This window comes from Schistocerca cancellata, chromosome 3, assembly GCF_023864275.1.
Source record: "Schistocerca cancellata isolate TAMUIC-IGC-003103 chromosome 3, iqSchCanc2.1, whole genome shotgun sequence".
Classification (NCBI taxonomy): Eukaryota; Metazoa; Arthropoda; class Insecta; order Orthoptera; family Acrididae; genus Schistocerca; species Schistocerca cancellata.
Genome location: NC_064628.1, coordinates 45,099,398 through 45,119,099, shown reverse-complemented (window position 1 = coordinate 45,119,099; position 19,702 = coordinate 45,099,398). Strand labels below are relative to the sequence as shown.

The window sequence follows — 19,702 nt, the reverse complement described above, 5'->3', positions numbered from 1 at the left end:
CAACGTTCCCGTCGGTTTGATGGGAATCTGATGCTGGCTGGCGGAATGTATAATTTCATTATCCACAAGTAAAAATTTTATATGCACCATTTTATCATTTCAGAAGCTTTGCCACCAGCAAAAGTGATAAATATAATATTACATTATTTATTTAAAAATACCAGTAATATTAAAGTTGGCGCCAACAGAATATTTTCGCATTCGGAGGAGAAAGATGGTGACTGAAATTTAGTGAGAAGATCCCGCCGCAACGAAAAACGCCTTTGTTTTAATGATACCCACCCAACTCCTGGATAATGTCAGCGATACTCTCGCCCCTGTATCTCGATGACACAGAACGTGCTGCACCTACATTAATATTCTCATTGTACTCCGTTAATCCTATCTGGTAAGGATCCCACGCCGTACAACAGTACTCCAAAAGAAGACGAACAAGCTTCATTTAGGCAGTTTGTTTAGTAGATCTGTTGCATCTTCTAATTGCTCTGCCAATAAATCGCAGTGTTTGTTTCACCTTCCCCACAACATTTCAAGACACTATCCATTCCGTTCAACTGCTCTTCCAAGTCCTTTGCTGTCTCTGGCAGAATTACAATGTCATCGGCGAACCTCAAAGTTTTTATTTCTTTTCCATGGATTTTAATACCTACTCCAAATTTTTCTTTTGTTTCCTTTACTGCTTGCTCAATATACAGATTGAATAGCATCGGGGAGAGGCTACAACCCTGTCTCACTCCCTTCCCAACCACTGCTTTCCTTTCATACCCATCGACTATTATAACTGCAATCTGCTTTCTGTACAAATTGTAAATAGCCTTTCGCTCCCTGTATTTTATCCCTGCAACCTTCAGAATGTGAAAGACAGTATTCCAGTCAACATTGTCAAAAGCTTTCTCTAATTCTACAAATGCCAGAAACGTAGGTTTGCCTTTCCTTAATCTTTCTTCTAAGATAAGTCGTAAGGTCAGTATTGCCTCACGTGTTCCAACATTTCTACGGAATCCAAACTTATCTTCCCCGAGGTCGGCTTCTACTAGTTTTTCCATTCGTCTGTAAAGAATTCGCGTTAATATTTTGCAGCTGTGACTTATTAAACTTATAGTTCGGTAATTTTCACATCTGTCAACACCTGCTTTCTTTGGGATTGGAATTATTACATTCTTCTTGAAGTCTGAGGGTATTTCGCCTGTTTCATACATCTTGCTCACCAGATGGTAGAGTTTTGTCAGGACTGGCTCTCCCAAGGCTGTCAGTAGTTCTAATGGAATGTTGTCTACTCCCGGGGCCTTGTTTCGACTTAGGTCTTTCAGTGCTCTGTCAAACTCTTCACGCCATATCATATCTCCCATTTCATCTTCATCTATCTCCTCTTCCATTTCCATAATATTGTCCTCAAAAACATCGCCCCTGTATAGACCCTCTATATACTCCTTTCATCTTTCTGCTTTCCCTTCTTTGCTTAGAACTGGGTTTCCATCTGAGCTCTTGATATTCATGTAAGTGGTTCTTATTTCTCCAAAGGTCTCTTTAATTTTCCTGTAGGCAGTATCTATCTTACCCCTCGTGAGATAAGCCTGTTCATCCTTACATTTGTCCTCTAGCCATCTCTGCTTAGCCGCTTTGCACTTCCTGTCGATCTCCTTTTTGAGATGTTTGTATTCCTTTTTGCCTGCTTCACGTACTGCATTTTTGTATTTTCTCCTTTCATCAATTAAATTCAGTATCTCTTCTGTTACCCAAGGATTTCTACTAGCCCTAGTCTTTTTACCTACTTGATCCTCTGCTGCCTTCACTATTTCATTCCTCAAATCCACCCATTCTTCTTCTACCGTATTTCTTTTCCCCATTCCTGTCAATTGTTCCCTTATGCTCCTCCTGAAACTCTGTACAACCTCTGGTTCTTTCAGTTTATCCAGGTCCCATCTCCTTAAATTCCCACCTTTTTGCAGTTTCTTCAGTTTTAATCTACAGGTCATAACCAATAGATTGTGGTCAGAGTCCACATCTGCCCCTGGAAATATCTTACAATTTAAAACCTGGTTCCTAAATCTATGTCTTACCATTATATAATCTATCTGAAACCTTCTAGTATCTCCAGGGTTCTTCCATGTATACAACCTTCTTTCACGATTCTTGAACCAAGTGTTAGCTATGATTAAGTTATGCTCTGTGCAAAATTCTACCAGGCGGCTTCCTCTTTCATTTCTTAGTTCCAATGCACATTCAACTACTACAGATACCTTTTTTAAATCGTTTTGCAATTTGTTTTGATCTTGTGAAGACTTTACCAGACGGAAAATGACTGCATCATCTGCACACAACTTAAAACAGCTGCTCAGATTGACTCATAAATCGTTTATATAGATGAGAAACAGGAGAGGACCTATAATACTGCCGGCCGGGGTGGCCAAGAGGTTGTAGGCGCTACAGTCTGGAACCGCGCTACCCCTACGGTCGCAGGTTTGAATCCTGCCTCGGAATGGATGTGTGTGATGTCCTTAGGTTAGTTAGGTTTAAGTAGTTCTAAGTTCTAAGGGACTGATGACCTCAGCAGTTAAGTCCAATAGTGCTCAGAGCCATTTGAACCTATAATACTACCATAGGGACGTCAGAAATTACTTCTGTTTAACTCGATGACTCTCCGTGAGTTACTAAGAAATGTGACCTCTCTGACAGGATATCACGAATCCAGGCGTATAACTGAGACAATATTCCATAAGCATGCAATTTGATTACAAGCCGCTTGTGAAATACAGATAGGTAGGAGACTTTGCCTGATGCCGTGCAGCCCACTTAACACGACTGTCATACAGTTTTTCCTTCTTTACAATTTTCTGCCGCATCCTGCAGGGGCAATGAAGATATACCTCCAGGGTTTTCGGTGATAAGTGTTTGATCACTCACTATACACCCCTTAATTGGCTCCCTCTGAGTTTCATCTCTGCTCACATGAACTGCTGGCTATGAAGGCAACGTTTTGGCACAGACAAGTAGCTGTAAATCAGCGTAGAGATTTGGCGGATGCCACATGCGGCTTCCTTCTATGAAGAGGGTATTGGAAAGTTGGTAAAAAGCTACGAGAAATGTCTAAGTCGGAGCGGTGACTATATAGAGATGTGGCTGGAAGATGTAGCTAACTGTTGCAAATAAAACATTTTTGATTTTACAAGTGGTGTCCATTTCAAGACCGATCGGAACTTACTTTCGGAACAGCGCTCGTATTTCCATTGCTATCGTTCAGAGAATGCCTTGATTGCGTCTTGCTGCTAGATACTTAACATATACTAGAATCTGTTTCGTTGTGGAAACTGTTATAAGCATTTCACATTGAAGTCCACGCTAAATTTCGACCTTCAGTAAAAGATGGCCAACTTGCGGATTTTGCCTTCGTTTAAATTTGGTATGCTTTTTTCGTTGTTTCTGCAATAGTGTCGTGACCTATTTTGTGTACCAAGGAGGATCAGCTCCGTCTTTTGTTACTTTATTTGGTATAAATCACTCTCTTTCTTTGAATTCAGGCCACACTTACCCTGACCTTACATTGTTAATTTGGAAAGAGTGGAGATTGTCAGATTGTCTCTCAGGAAGGCGTCAAGCGAATTTTTAACTGCTTTTTGGAGGATTTGGGATAACGATATTCAGTCTCGCAACGACAACCCTTTGTTCATTAATCCCTATATCGATTTTGATTCTCGTTATTAGGTAAGGATTATTTGATGCTAAGAGGTTAACCGTGGTCTAGGGGAGATCGTCGCGCCACGATGTCTCCGTCCACCTTTCGCCGTGGGCCACATAGTTCTGTCTCTCGCCCACATTTGCGATTTCCTGGTCGAACTGAGCTACATGACCGAGGATCTCCGGCGGCGAGAGATTACTACCGTGTCTATCAGACACGACAACTCCGTAACAACGTCGAACAAAAACACCCAACCATCCGCTGGACCAGGGTGTGGCGAGCCGTCCACACGCCATACGTGCCCACGTACGCTCGATCCTTATTGTATGTAGTGCTGAACGGCAAATTAGCCACACGCTAGCGCCTCCATTCCATCCATCTCACTGACGACGCTTTGTGTTCGCACTGTGCAGTCGTCGATTCCGACGCCCGCAGCCTGACATGTGCTGTGGAAGCCAGATGCCGGGATATTGTCCAACGTATGCTGGCGCCCCTGTTGCGACGACAGGCAGAGTCTATCACGCCGGACGAACTCCTAGATCCAGATACCGCTTACTTTCCCACTACCAGAACGAAAGCCGCCGACTGGCTGAAGAGCGTGGTGCTGTATTACATTTGGCAAGCCGCGCCCGACAGCGCTCTGGACTTGTGGGTCCACCTGACGACCACTCATGAAACATTCCGCCACCATGCACTGTACCGCACACGACTATCTAATTATTTAGGCCCCTTATTCGAGCATCCTCGTGCCCATTGTGGCGTTCTGAGTACTAGAAGGCACACTTGAAAATTATTCATGCCACACGATTGATCCTCAGAGAAAACGGTTTAGAGGGAGTCTCCCTTACATTCATTACATGAAGACGACTCGGAAGCTTCTGGTGGTGGTTGTAGGATCCAGTTGAAAATAACAAAAACAAGAATAAAAAACCAAAAATATACAAATAAATAAATACATGAAAAAATTATATATATGTACACTCATAAATAAATGAATTTGATCCAATAAAATTCTCTTGATCCTGTCGAACCCTTTTCCTTACTTGGCTCTGGGAGGGCGGGAATGGGACATTGAGGCCAGGCCCCGGAAGTCGACCTCTGCCCTCTTTGTCCCCGACCCTTCTCTCAGGTCCCTAAAGGTGGAAGAATCAGCGATGATCGACGGCATGAGGATGCAGAAGGCAATAGAAAGCACTGCATTAAAGACACGTAACGTGTATCCAAAGGTCATGTGGCCTGTGATTGAAGAAGTGTCATGATGATCTCTCCGTTGGCAAAAAGATTCCGGAATAGTCCCCCATTCGGATCTCCTGGAGGGGACTACCAAGGGGGAAGTTACCATGAGAAAAAGATTGAATAATCTACGAAAGGATAACGTTCTACGAGTCGGGGCGTGGAATGTCAGAAGCTCGAACGTGGTAGGGAAACTAGAAAATCTGAAAAGGGAAATGCAAAGGCTGAATCCAGGTATAGTAGGGGTCAGTGAAGTGAAGTGGAAAGAAGAAAAGTATTTCTGGTCATATGAGTATAGGGTAATATCAACAGCAGCACAAAATGGGATAATGAGAGTAGGATTTGTTATGAATAAGAAGGTAGGGCAGAGAGTGTGTTACTGTGAACAGTTCAGTGACAAGGTTGTTCTTATCAGAATCGACAGCAAACCAAAACAGACAACTATAGGTCAGGTATACATGCCGACGTCGTAAGCTCAAGATGAAGAGATAGAGAAAGTGTATGAGGATATGAAAGGGTAATACAGTATGTAAAGGGGGATGAAAATCTAATAGTCTTGCGGGACTGGAATGCAGTTGTAGGGGAAGGTGTAGAAAGAAAAGGTTACAGGAGAATATGGGCTTGGGACAATGAGAAAGACTAATTGAGTTGGGTAACAAGTTTCATCTAGTAATAGAGAAAACTCTGTCCAAGGAAAAAATGGTTCAAATGGCTCTGAGCACTATGGGACTTAACTTCTGAGGTCATGATTCCTCTAGAACTTATAACTACTTAAACCTAACTAACCTAAGGACATCACACACATCCATGCCCGAGGCAGGATTCGAACCTGCGACCGTAGTGGTCGCGCGGTTTCAGACTGAAGCGCCTAAACCGCTCGGCCACTCTGGCCGGCTCTGTCCAAGAATCACAAGAGGAAGATGTATACTTGGAAAAAGCTGGGTGATACGGGAAGATTTCAGTTAGATTACATCATGGCCAGACAAAGATTCCGAAATCAGATACTGGACTGTAAGGTGTACCCAGGAGCAGATATAGACTCAGATCACAGTATAGTAGTGATGAAGAGTAGGCTGAACATTAAGAAATTAGTCAGGAAGAATCAATACGCAAAGAATTGGTATACAGAAGTACTAACGAACGACGAGATACGGTTGAAGTTCTCTAAGGCTAGATATACAGCAATAAGGAATAGCTCAGTAGGCAGTACAGTCGAAGAGGAATGGACATCTCTAAAAAAGGCAATCTCAGAAGTTGGAAAGAAAAACATAGGTACAAAGAAGGTATCCGCGAAGAAACCTGGGTAACAGAAGAAATACTTCAATTGATCGGTGGAAGGAGGAAGTACAAAAATGTTCTGGGAAACTCAGGAATAGGGAAATACAAGTCGCTGAGGAATGAAATAAATAGGATGTGCAGGGAAGTTAAGACGAAATAGTTGCATGAAATATGTGAAGAAATCGAAAAAGAAATGATTGTCGGAAGGACAGACTCAGCATACAGGAAAGTCAAAACAACCTTCGGTGACATTAAAAGCATGGGTGATAACATTAAGAGTGCAACGGGAATTTCACTGTTAAATTCAGAGAAGAGAGCGGATAGGTGGAAATTAACATTGAAAGCCTCTATGAGGGAGAAGATTTGTCTGACGTGATAGAAGAACAAACAGGAGACGATTTAGAAGAGATAGTGGATCCAGTATTAGAATCAGAATTTAAAAGAGCTTTCCAGGATTTAAGATCAAATAAGGAGGAGGGATAGATAACATTCCACCAGAATTTGAAAAATCATTGGAGGAAATGGCAACAAAACGACTATTCACATTGGGGTGTAGAATGTATGACTCTGGCGACATACCATTTGACTTTCGGAAAAGCATCATCCACACAATTCCGAAGACGGCAAGAGCTGACAAGTGCGGGAATTATTTCACAATCAGCTGAACAGCTCATGCGTCCAAGTTGCTCACAAGAATAATTTACAGAAGAACGAAAAAGTAAATTGAGGATGCGCTGGATGACGATCAGTTTGGCTTTAGGAAAGGTAAAGGCACGAGAGAGCAATTCTGGTTTCCATTAATAATGGAAGCAAGACAAAAGAAAAATCAAGACGCGTTCATAGGATTTGTCGACCTGGAAAAAGATCAATTTTGGTTCCAGACAAATATAGAAACATGCGAGGCAATACTGACCCTACTACTTATCTTAGAAGATAGGTTAAGGAAAGGTAAACCCACGTCTATAGTTTTTGTAGATAGCTTTTGCAGTGCCCACTGGAATATACCCTTTGAAAGTCTCAAGGTGTCAGGGGGAAGATACAGGGGGGGGGGGGGGGGAAACTTATGTACAACATATACAGAAACAGACAGCTGTTACAAGAATGGAAGGGCATGGAACAGAAGCAGCAGTTGAGAAAAGAGTGAACAGGGTTATAACCTATCCCCGATATTATTCACTCTGTATATTGAGCAAGAAAGAAAGGAAACGAAAGAAAAAAATTGAGAAGGAATGAAAGGAGAAGAAATGAAAACTTTGAGGTTTGCCGTCGAAATTGTAATTTTGTGAGAGACAATAAAGGATTTGGAAATTCAGTGGAACTGAAGGATGTAAGATGAGCAAAGGTGAAACAAGAGCAATAAAATGTAGTCACATTTATTCAGGAGATGGTTAGGAAATTAGACTAGTAAATGAGATACTAAAACCAACAGATGAATTCTGCTATGAAATGAAGACTGGTTATAGCAAGAAAATTTCTGAAAAAGAGGAAATTATTAACTTCTAATATAAAAGTATGTGTTAGGAAGCGTTTTCTGAAACTATTTGTCTGTAGAGTAGCCTTGTACAGAAATGAAACGTGGACGCTAAGCAGCTCAGACTAGAAGAGAATAGAAGTTTTTGAAATATGATGTCGCAGAATAACGCTGAAGGTGAGTTTAGTAGATCATTTAAGTAATGAGGAGTGAAACAAGCATTTGTGGCACAACTCGACTAAAAGAATATATCGGCTGATAAAAAGCGTTCTGAGACATCAAGGGATCGGCATGTTAGTATTGGAGGGAAGTGTGGGGGGCTAAAGATTGTAGAGCGAGACCAAGAGCTGAATACAGTAAGCATGTTCAGATGGATGTAGGTTGTTGTGGTTATGCAGAGAGGAAGAGGTTTGTATAGACTAACAAAGAAAGTTGCATCAAAGCAGTCCTCAGTCTGAAGACCACAACAACAACAGCACATAATGTACAGCTGTCCTCCAATTGGTGCCTTACTAACCATGGCCCTGTTGGAGATGGCATGCCCTTAAGTTTCTCCGACCTCTGAAGTGACCTCTTGACATTACGAGAAGCCGGCTCACGCCTCGAGAGAAACTGGTGAGTGTTTGATGGGACGACCATTTGGTCGGGGAGAAGAGGCCGGGCGAAAAAAAAACGAGGTTTCCAGTTGCCTGTGCGACTGGATGACAGATGACGTACCATAGCGTACACTCTGGTTGAGGAGGGGTAAAGACGAAAGGCAGCTAAGATGAGCGAAACGAAAGATGAGATGTGTACTGACGGAAAAAATACAAGGTCACTTTAGTTAAGTGAAGTGACATGTAGTTCATTGTAGAAGTATACGATAAAAGATTCAGACCAAATGAAACCCACATGCGACAGTAAATGGTAGCCAAACAGTGGTACCAATGCACAACCCATCCCCCCGCTCTGTCGGCAACGCAGGGCTGCATTTTCGCATGCAAACGATCATGGATGTCCCGAAACATCCTGCGATGGATTATCCGAAGTATGTTCGGTCTTTTGTTACAATTCAGCGAAACGCCAAACGTGACTGTAATTGATGGCCTCCACACCATGCAGTCTGGGGTGGGACTTGTGTGTCATAGGTGGCTGCAATCTAGAACTGACAGCTTACCATTTCTACCTCATGTACGTGTACGTCCATAATTCGCATCACTGAAGACAACAAGGCGCCATTCCACTTTCGAGCAAAATCTTTCACAACACAAGAGAAGCCACGGTTGTCGGTTTCTGGTGCCATTGGTAGCCTGGCAAGAGAGACACACGTGATCTAAATCCTGCTGCAAGCAGACGGATCCCAGGCATCTCTGGAGACACAGCAGGTGCCACATTTGCCCTGATTTCGTCCGACCAGCGCTGTTCATCTACATCTACATCCATACTCCCCAAGCCACCTGACGGTGTGTGGCGGAGAGTACCTTGGGTACCTATCGGTTCTCCCCTCTATTCCAATCTCGTATTGTTCGTGGAAAGAAAGATTGTCGGTATGCCTCTGTGTGGGCTCTAATCTCTCTGATTTTATCCTCATGGTCTCTTCGCGAGATATACGTAGGAGGAAGCAATATACTGCTTGACTCTTCGGTGAAGGTGAGTTTTCGAAGCTTCAATAAAAGCCCGTAACGAGCTACTGAGCGTTTCTCTTACAGAGTCTTCCACTGGTGTTTATCAATCATCTCCGTAACGCTTTCGCGATTACTAAATGATCCTGTAACGAAGCGCGCTGCTCTCCGTTGGATCTTCTTTATCTCTTCTATCAACCGTATCTGGTACAGGTCGCACACCGGTGAGCAGTATTCAAGCAGTGGGCGAACAAGTGTACTGTAACATACTTCCTTTGTTTTCGGACTGTATTTCCTTAGGATTGTTCCAATGAATCTCAATCTGGCATCTGTTTTATCGACGATTAATTTTATATGGTCATTCCATTTTAAATAATTCCTAATGCCTTCTCCCAGGTAATTTATGGAATTAACTGCTTCCAGTTGCTGACCTGCTATATTGTAGCTAAATGATAAAGGATCTTACTTCCTATGTATTAGCAGTACATTACACATGTCTACATTGAGATTCAATTGTCATTCAATGCACCAAGCGCCAATTCGTTGCAGATCTTCCTGCATTTCAGTACAATTTTCCATTGTTACAATCCCTCGATACACCACAGCATAATCCGCAAAAAGCCTCAGTGAACTCCCCATGTTATCCACTAGGTCATTTATATATATTGTGAATAGCAACGGTCCTACGACACTCCCCTGCGGCACACCTGAAATCACTCTTACTTCGGAGGACTTCTCTCCATTGAGAATGACACGCTGCGTTCTGTTATCTAGGAGCTCTTCAATCCAATCACACAATTGGTCTGATAGTCCATATGCTCTTACTTTGTTCATTAAACGACTGTGGGAAACTGTATCGAACGCCTTGCGGAAGTCAAGAAACACGGCATCTACCTGGGAACCCGTGTCTATGGCCCTCCGAGTCTCGTGGACGAATAGCGCGAGCTGGGTTTCACACGACCGTCATTTTCGAAACCCATGCTGATTCCTGCAAAATAGATTTCTAGTCTCCAGAAAAGTGCTTATACTCGAACATAATACGTGTTCCAAAATTCTACAACTGATTGACGTTAGAGATATAGGTCTATAGTTCTGCACATCTGTTCGACGTCCCTTCTTGAAAACGGGGATGACCTGTGCCCTTTTCCAATCTTTTGGAACGCTACGCTCTTCTAGAGACCTACGCTACACCGCTGCAACAAGGGAGGCAAGATCCTTCGCGTACTATGTGTAAAATCGTACTGGTATATTCAATCAGGTCCAGCGGCCTTTCCTCTATTGAGCAATTTTAATTGTTTTTCTATCCCTCTGCCATCTATTTCGATATCTACCATTTTGTCATCCGGGCGACAATCTAGAGAAGGAACTACAGTGCAGTCTTCCTCTGTGAAACAGCTTTGGAAAAAGACATTTAGTGTTTCGGCCTTTTGTCTGTCATCCTCTGTTTCAGTACCATTTTGGTCAGAGAGTGCCTGGACATTTTCTTTTGATCCACCTACTGCTTTGACATAAGACCAAAATTTCTTAGGATTTTCTGCCAAGTCAGTACATAGAACTTAACTTTCGAATTCATTCAACGCCCCTCGCATAGCCCTCCTCACACTACATTGCGTTCCGTGTAATTTTTGTTTGTGGGCAAGGCTTTGGCTATGTTTATGTTTGCTGTGAAGTTCCCTTTGTTTCCGTAGCAGTTTTCTAACTCGGTTGTTGTACCACGGTGGCTCTTTTCCAACTCTTACGATCTTGCTTGGCACATACTCATCTAACGCATATTGTACGATGGTTCTGAACTTTTTCCACTGATTCTCAACACTATCTGTATTTGCTATAAAACTTTTGTTTTGAGCCGTCAAGTACTCCGAAATCTGATTTTTGTCACTATTGCTAAACAGAAAAATCTTCCAACCGTTTTTAATATTTCTATTTACAGCTGAAATCATCGATGCAGTAACCGCTTTATGATCGCTGATTCCCTGTTCTGCGTTAACTGTTTCAAATAGTTCGGGTCTGTTTGTCACCAGAAGGTCTAATATGTTATCGCCACGAGTCGATTCTCTGTTTAACTGCTCAAGGTAGTTTTCAGATAATGCACTTAAAAAAATCCCTGGATTCTTTGTCCCTGCCACCCGTTATAAACGTTTGAGTCTCCCAGTCTATATCCGTAAATTAAAATCTCCACCCAGAACTATAACATGGTCGGGAAATCTACTCGAAATATTTTCCAAATTTTCCTACAGGTGTCGTAAATCGGCCATGCGGGGTAGCTGAGCGGTCTAAGGACGCCTTGTCACGTTTCGCGCGGTTCCCCCCGTCGGAGGTTCGAGTCCTCCCTGGGACGTGTGTGTGTGTGTGTGTGTGTGTGTGTTTTGTCCTTAGCGTAAGGTAGTTTAAGTTAGATTAAATAGTGTGTAAGCTTAGGGGCCGATGACCTCAGCAGTTCGGGAGGACGACGGTTCAATCCCGTCTCCGGCCATCCTGATTTAGGTTTTCCGTGATTTCCCTAAATCGCTTCAGGCAAATGCTGGGATGGTTCCTTTGAAAGGGCACGGACGATTTCCTTCCCCATCCATCCCTCACCCGAGCTTGCGCTCCGTCTCTAATGACCTCGTTGTCGACGGGACGTTAAACACTAATCTCCTCCTCCCTCCACCTCAGCAGTTTGGTCCCATAAGACCTTACAACAAATTTCTAAAAAAAAAATTTGTCATAAATTTGTCGATTATCTTCGTTTTGGAATATGTATCACGTTACTACAGCTACCGCTCTGTTATCCGAGTAAAGCATTTTTGAGTAATCGTTGCCCGCTGTTAATGCGTTCTGATATAGCGATTGCTGCTGCTATGGGCGCGCACTTGGTGTTGCACACCGAGAGTTTAGTACAGCTGTGTGGGTGAACTTGCACTGCGCCGGAATTGCAGTCTACGACCGTCCATGCAACTAGTCTGTTAAAACATTCCAGCAGCAACACCCAGTCACAGTGCACGAGAAAAGCGAGGAAAAATTATAAATAAAATAAAATTGATAATTAATAGTGGTTCATGGTGTGGGTTCCTGTAGTCATGTCCTAGTTCATGAACCACGGGCAACGTATGAGTGGCCAAGTAAGTGGTCCCGACAGTCGGGATACCAGATACTTTGGAATAAGGCTGGCCATCTCGGACATATTCTGAGTCGTGGTCACCTTTGTGCTCATACGCAAAGACTACCAAATCCACCGGTTAGTCCCTCAGCCGTTAGGGGTAAAACCCAATGGGACTCGGGGCAAGTAAGGCTAGCAACCTGCTTCCCTGGTACTCTAAATATGATGCTGGCAACAATCAGAGCAAAATGCCTCGGACCTTTGGAGGTGACGGAGTCCCACCTCTAACTGACAAACCAGGGACTCCTAAGATACGACTTGGCAAACAAATGGTAATGAGATGGGGAGCTATTAATATCAACGGGGGCTACTCTGGGAAGAAGGTAGAGCTGGCAGAGGCTGCAAGTAAGATGGGGCTGGACGTTTTAGCTGTTAGTGACATTCGAGTAAGGGGTGAGAAAGAAGAGGAAGTGGGAGAATACAAGGTCTGCCTGTCAGGAGTCAAAGCAGGAATAGCACAATGGGGTGTAGGGCTTTACATCAGGAAAGAAATGGAACCCAGCGTAGTTGCAATAAGGTATGTAAACGAACGACTGATGTGGATAGATTTGACAGTGTCTAGCAAGAAAATTAGGACTGTGTCAGTATATTCGCATTGTGAAGGGACAGATCAAGATAAGATGGATAGTTTTTATGAGGCACTCAGTGATGTAGTTGTTAGAGTAAAGGACAAGGACAGTGTTCTGCTCATGGGTGATTTTAACGCCAGGATTGGAAATCGAACAGAAGGGTATGAAAAGGTTATGGGTAAATTTGGAGAGGATATGGAGGCCAACAGGAACGGGAAACAACTCTTGGATTTCTGTGCCAGTATCGGCTTAGTAATCACAAACTCCTTTTCTAAACATAAGAACATTCACCGATATACTTGCGAAGGCAGGGGAACCAGATCTGTCATTGACTATATAATAACAGATCAGGAATTCAGGAAGGCTGTGAGGGACACACGTGTATTCGGGGGATTCTTTGATGACACTGATCATTATTTAATCTGCAGTGAAATTGGGATTGTGAGGCCGAAAGTGCAGGAGGTCAGGTCCATATGTAGGAGGATAAGAGTGGAGAAACTTCAGGATAAGGAAATCAGGCACAAGTACATAACAGCGATCTCAGAAAGGTACCAGTTAGTTGAATGTAGTCAATTACAGTCATTGGAAAAGGAATGGACAAGGTACAGGGACACAGTACTAGAAGTGGCTAAAGAATGTCTTGGAACAGTAGTGTGTAAAAGTAGGATGAAGAAACAGCTTGGTGGAATGATACAGTCAAGGAAGCCTGTAAAAGCAAAAAGAAGGCGTATCAAAAATGGCTACATACCAGAACCCAGGTAGACAGAGAAAGTTATGTTGAAGAAAGAAACAAAGCCAAACAGATAATTGCAGCATCGAAGAAGAAATCGTGGGAAGACTTTGGAAACAGGTTGGAGACTATGGGTCAAGCTGCTGGAAAACCATTCTGGAGTGTAATTAGCAGTCTTCTAAAGGGAGGTAAGAAGGAAATGACAAGTATTTTGGACAGGTCAGGAAAACTGCTGGTGAATCCTGTGGATGCCTTGGGCAGATGGAGGGAATATTTTGAAGAGTTGCTCAATGTAGGTGAAAATGCGATCAGTAATGTTTCAGATTTCGAGGTAGAATGGGATAGGAATGATGATGGAAATAGGATCACATTTGAGGAAGTGGAAAAAATGGTCAATAGATTGCAGTGCAATAAAGCGGCTGGGGTGGATGAAATTAAGTCGGAACTCATCAAATACAGTGGATTGTCAGGTCTTAAATGGCTACACAGGATAATTGAAATGGCCTGGGAGTCGGGACAGGTTCCATCAGACTGGACAAAAGCAGTAATCACACCAGTCTTTAAACATGGAAACAGAAAAGATTGTAACAACTACAGAGGTATCTCTTTAATCAGCGTTGTGGGTAAATTCTTCGCAGGTATTGTTGAAAGGAAAGTGCGTGTATTAGTTGAGGACCAATTGGATGAGAATCAGTGTGGGTTTAGGCCTCTTAGAGGTTGTCAGGGCCAGATCTTTAGCTTATGGCAAATAATGGAGAAGTGTTATGAGTGGAACAGGGAATTGTATCTATGCTTTATATATCTAGAAAAGGCATATGACTGGGTTCCAAGGAGGAAGTTATTGTCTGTTCTACAAGATTATGGAATAGGAGGCAAACTTTTGCAAGCAATTAAAGGTCTTTACATGGATAGTCAGGCAGCAGTTAGAGTTGACGGTAAATTGAGTTCATGGTTCAGAGTAGTTTCAGGGGTAAGACAAGGCTGCAACCTGTCTCCACTGTTGTTCATATTATTTATGGATCATATGTTGAAAACAATAGACTGGCTGGGTGAGATTAAGATATGTGAACACAAAATAAGCAGTCTTGCATATGCGGATGACTTAGTTGTGATGGCAGATTCGATTGAAAGTTTGCAAAGTAATATTTCAGAGCTAGATCAGAAATGTAAGGACTATGGTATGAAGATTAGCATCTCCAAAACGAAAGTAATGTCAGTGGGAAAGAAATATAAACGGATTGAGTGCCAAATAGGAGGAACAAAGTTAGAACAGGTGGACGGTGTCAAGTACTTAGGATGCATATTCTCACAGGATGGCAACATAGCGAAAGAACTGGAAGCGAAGTGTAGCAGAGCTAATGCAGTGAGCGCTCAGCTACGATCTACTCTCTTCTGCAAGAAGGAAGTCAGTACCAAGACTAAGTTATCTGTCCACCGTTCAATCTTTCGACCAACTTTGTTGTATGGGAGCGAAAGCTGGGTGGATTCAGGTTACCTTATCAACAAGGTTGAGGTTACGGATATGAAAGTAGCTAGGATGATTGCAGGTACTAGTAGATGGGAACAATGGCAGGAGGGTGTCCACAATGAGGAAATCAAAGAAAAACTGGGAATGAACTCTATAGATGTAGCAGTCAGGGCGAACAGGCTTAGATGGTGGGGTCATGTTACACGCATGGGAGAAGCAAGGTTACCCAAAAGACTCATGGATTCAGCAGTAGAGGGTAGGAGGAGTCGGGGCAGACCGAGGAGAAGGTACCTGGATTCGGTTAAGAATGATTTTGAAGTAATAGGTTTAACATCAGAAGAGGCGCCAATGTTAGCACTGAATAGGGGATCATGGAGGAACTGTATAAGGGGGGCTATGCTCCAGACTGAACGCTGAAAGGCATAATCAGTCTTAAATGATGATGATGATGATGATGATGATGATTAATAGTGAAGAAGTACCATAGAATTCCATACAAAGTAACGGAGATCCCTAGAAACGCTGTACGAGCAAGGCCGTGACTAATAAGGAACCATATGATTGATCGAAATGGTAATTCAGTCTCCCAGCACGATAGGAAACCATAATTCACAAAAAAATTCATTCTTCAGCTGTTAATTAAGGAATAAATAACTAAAACATGTTTTTTCGCATTAAAATACGACCCTCAGTATCATGATAGTTTACACTTTAACATTCATGATAGTTTAGACTTTAACATTTACATACCATCAATTACTTAGAAATCACTTAAGTGTTGAAAAGTTTCAGATTAAAATTATTTTCGTAATATATTCCGTACACCAATTCCAGAGAAACAAATTGTTACTGAGACAATGTAAATAAACTTCTTTAGGCACCACCTCTAGTTACTTCTTCCGCTACTAATAAATGCTTAGTAATGTGTTTAGATACACTGAAGATCTAAAAAGCTGGTACACCTGCCTAATATCGTGTAGGGCCACCGCAAGCACCCAGAAGTGCCCGCAACACGAGGTGGCGTGGACTCGACCAATGTCTGAAGTGGTGCTGGAGGGAACTGACACCATGAATTCAGCAGGGCTGTCCATAAATCCGAAAGAGTACGAGGGGTGGAGATCTCTTCCTAGCAGCACGTTGCAAGGCATCCGAGATATGCTCAATAATGTTCATGTCTGGGGAGTTCGGTGGCCAGCGGAAGTGGTTAAACCCAGAAGAATGTTCCTGAAGCGACTCTGTAGCAGTTCTGGGCGAATGGGGTGTCGCATTGTCCTGCTGGAATAGTCCACCTCCGTTGAAATGCACGTGGACATGAATGGATGCAGGTGATCAGACAGGATGCTTACGTATGTGTCACCTGTCAGAGTCGTATCTAGACGTATCAGAAGTCCCAGATCACTCCAACTGAAAACGTCCCACACCATTACAGAGCCTCCACCAGCTTCAACAGCCCTCTGCTGACATGCAGGACTCATGAATTCGTGAAGTTGTCTCCGTACCCGTTCACTTCCATCCGCTCGACACAATTTGAAGCGAGACTCGTCCTACCAGGCAGCATGTTTCCAGTCATCAACAGTCCAATGTCGGTGTTTATGGATCCAGGCGAGGCGTAAAGCTTTGTGTCGTGCATTCATCAATGCTACACGAGTGTGCCTTCGGCTCCGAAAGCCCATATCGATGATGTTTCGTTGAATGGTTCGCACGCTGACTCTTGTTGACGGCCCAGAATTGAAATCAGCACCAATTTGCGGAATGGTTGCACATGAAGGATTCTCTTTTGTGGTCATTGGTCCCGTTCTTGCAGGATCTTTTTCCGGTCCCTGTGATGTCGGAGAGTTGATGTTTTATCGGATTCCTAGTATTCACGGTACTTTTGTGAAATGGTCGTATGGGAAAATCCCCACTTCATCGCTACCTAGGAGATGCTGTGTCCCAATGCTCGTCCGCCTACTATAACACCACTTTCAAACTCAATTAAATGTTGATACCTGTCATAGCAGCAGCAGTAACCGATCTAACACCTGCGCCAAACACTTGTCTTATGTAGGTGTTGCCGACCGAAACGCAATATCCGGTCTGTTTACATATCTCTGTATTTGAATACGCACGCCTGTACCAGTTTCTTTGGCGCTTCAGTGTATATATCAGTTCATTCTTTTGATAAACCATTTAGAAATACTCTCGCCGACTCCAGTGTTTAATTAACCGTAATATTTCAGAGGCAACGTCTTATGAAATTACTTTAACGTTTTAAGCCATAAGGCTCCATACTTTTAAAATGACCCTGTTTCATTTAACTATTCTCCATTTAACTGTCTATATTTAATCGCTGACTTCAGCGTGCTCATGCTACTTGCTACTGTCAGTACTGTAACTTTTGCTTTCCTTTCAAATTCTTACCTTCTTATAATAAATTACTGAAAGATTTCTCTTTTCTTAGTCATGAGTAAATTGCAACTCGGAGACTAAAATTTATTTTTAACTAATGAAAGATTATATTTTCTTTTCTTTTAATTGTAAGAGCTTTACAATGACCAGTTCACTATTGTGACTTTATAAAACTAGCAGCCCCACACTAAACGAGCTGAAAAATTAAAAAAAAATCGTCAAAATAGGACTACAGTGGGTCTACTCTGTGATGACCTACCTACCAATATTCTTCAGAACTTCGAATGACTCTGCTGTGGGTTTGCTCCATTGTGGCCCATTACCTGTCAGCATGTCAAGAGTCAGCACTGTCTTTCCGTTGGAAGGACAACACTACTTCTTCAAGACTGCATGGAAATCCACTACTTCTGTGTGCAATTTCTTTTACTAATGATACTTTGTGAAAAAAAAACTGTAATTACTATTGTGATGAACAATCTGGACTGTCTTTATGGACTGTGAGAAAATTTTAGCTTTTGACCAACATTGTATCAATAAGTGTGTGCATTGGATATCTTTGTTAGTGTAATTATGAAAAATTTTATCAAATCATTATTGGCCACTGGCCAAAACAATTTGTAAAATTTTTTGTGGGGAGCATGGGGGCTATGTAAGTAGGCTGTTTATATTTTCTTATTGGCAACGTTACGTAGCGCTCTGTATAAAAATCACTGGCTGTGCTGTGTGCAGCCTGTGGCTAGTTTGCATTGTTGTCTGCCATTGTAGTGTTGGGCAGCGGCAGCTGGATGTGAACAGCGCGTAGCGTTGCGCAGTTGGAGGTGAGCCGCCAGCAGTGGTGGATGTATGGAGAGAAATGGCGGAGTTTTGTAATTTGTCATGAACTGCTATATATATTATGACTATTAAGGTAAATACATTGTTTGTTCTCTATTAATATCTTTCATTTGCTAACTATCCCTATCAGTAGTTAGTGCCTTCCGTAGTTTGAATCTTTTATTTAGCTGGCAGTAGTGGCGCTCGCTGTATTGCAGTAGTTCGAGTAACGAAGATTTTTGTGAGGTAAGTGATTTCTGAAAGGTATAGTTTAATGTTACTCAGGGCCATTCTTTTGCAGGGATCTTTGATAGTCAGATTGCGTTGCGCTAAAAATATTGTGTGTCAGTTAAAGCACAGTCTTGTATAATTGTTCAAAGGGGACGTTTCAGCCTAGGTGTTACCACCACTTTATATCTCAAATTAAATTTCAGATTTTCAAAATATGAGCCTATTCAAATGCTGGCTTATCGCGTACCAACTAGCAAATCATAAATGTAACGTGACTCATCACTTTTCTCCAGAACCAATGGTAGCAGTCGGAAATCCCGCTTTGAAACGGTTCAAATTGGGCAATGTAGTCTCAGTGGTTACGTCACTAGCAATACATATCGGCAAAATATGCTCACCTCCGATCCGAGTTTTCCTGTGCTTGATTCGCTGATCAAGAAAAACTTCGAGAGCAGTGATCAGTACGAAAGTACTCCACATACACAACATTATTACCTCATAGTGCGCCTCTATATTGTAAAAAAAAGTGACACTCAAGTAACTTGGAGTGTGCCTTTATGAATCTCCCCTAACCATTTGCAACACCAAAATCCACCGGCGTGTGCACTAACTAGTATCACAGGAAACACAACAAGAACCACTTCAGACAAAATTACTAAACTCAAAGCTAAGTATCATCGTGTTTTAGCGACTCACGAATTCTACTATCAAATACTGACACAGCGTACAAGGCACTCTTGATTAAGTTCGTACCAACTTAAAATCACATGAAATTTCGTCAAATGTCACCTAAAATACGAAGAGCCTGACTCTGACAAATTCAGAAAATAATTACACTCATCATGCCGTAGACCAGTTACTGCACTCTTCAAACGCAGCATTTTAAACACAACTCATTCTAACAACAGCTTCCTGTACTCTGTCAATAAAATGTCAGAAAATTCCTCATTGATGAAATAGTCGATATGATTTGGGCCAGGTGGGTATCGATCACGACACTTGTAAACGTGTCCTAGCTCACATGCAGCAACCCGTACGTCATCGTATCGACCCAAGCTCGCTAACTCCTCAATAGTGACTGCCTGAAACCGCCTTTAATACCATA

General features: G+C 42.5%; 1 long non-coding RNA gene across 1 annotated transcript in view; it reads left to right on the top strand.

Moving 5' to 3' along the window:
• The window catches only part of LOC126176906 (uncharacterized), a 170,109-nt gene that overhangs the window by 46,749 nt on the left and 103,658 nt on the right, over positions 1 to 19,702 (top strand). The window lies entirely within an intron of this gene.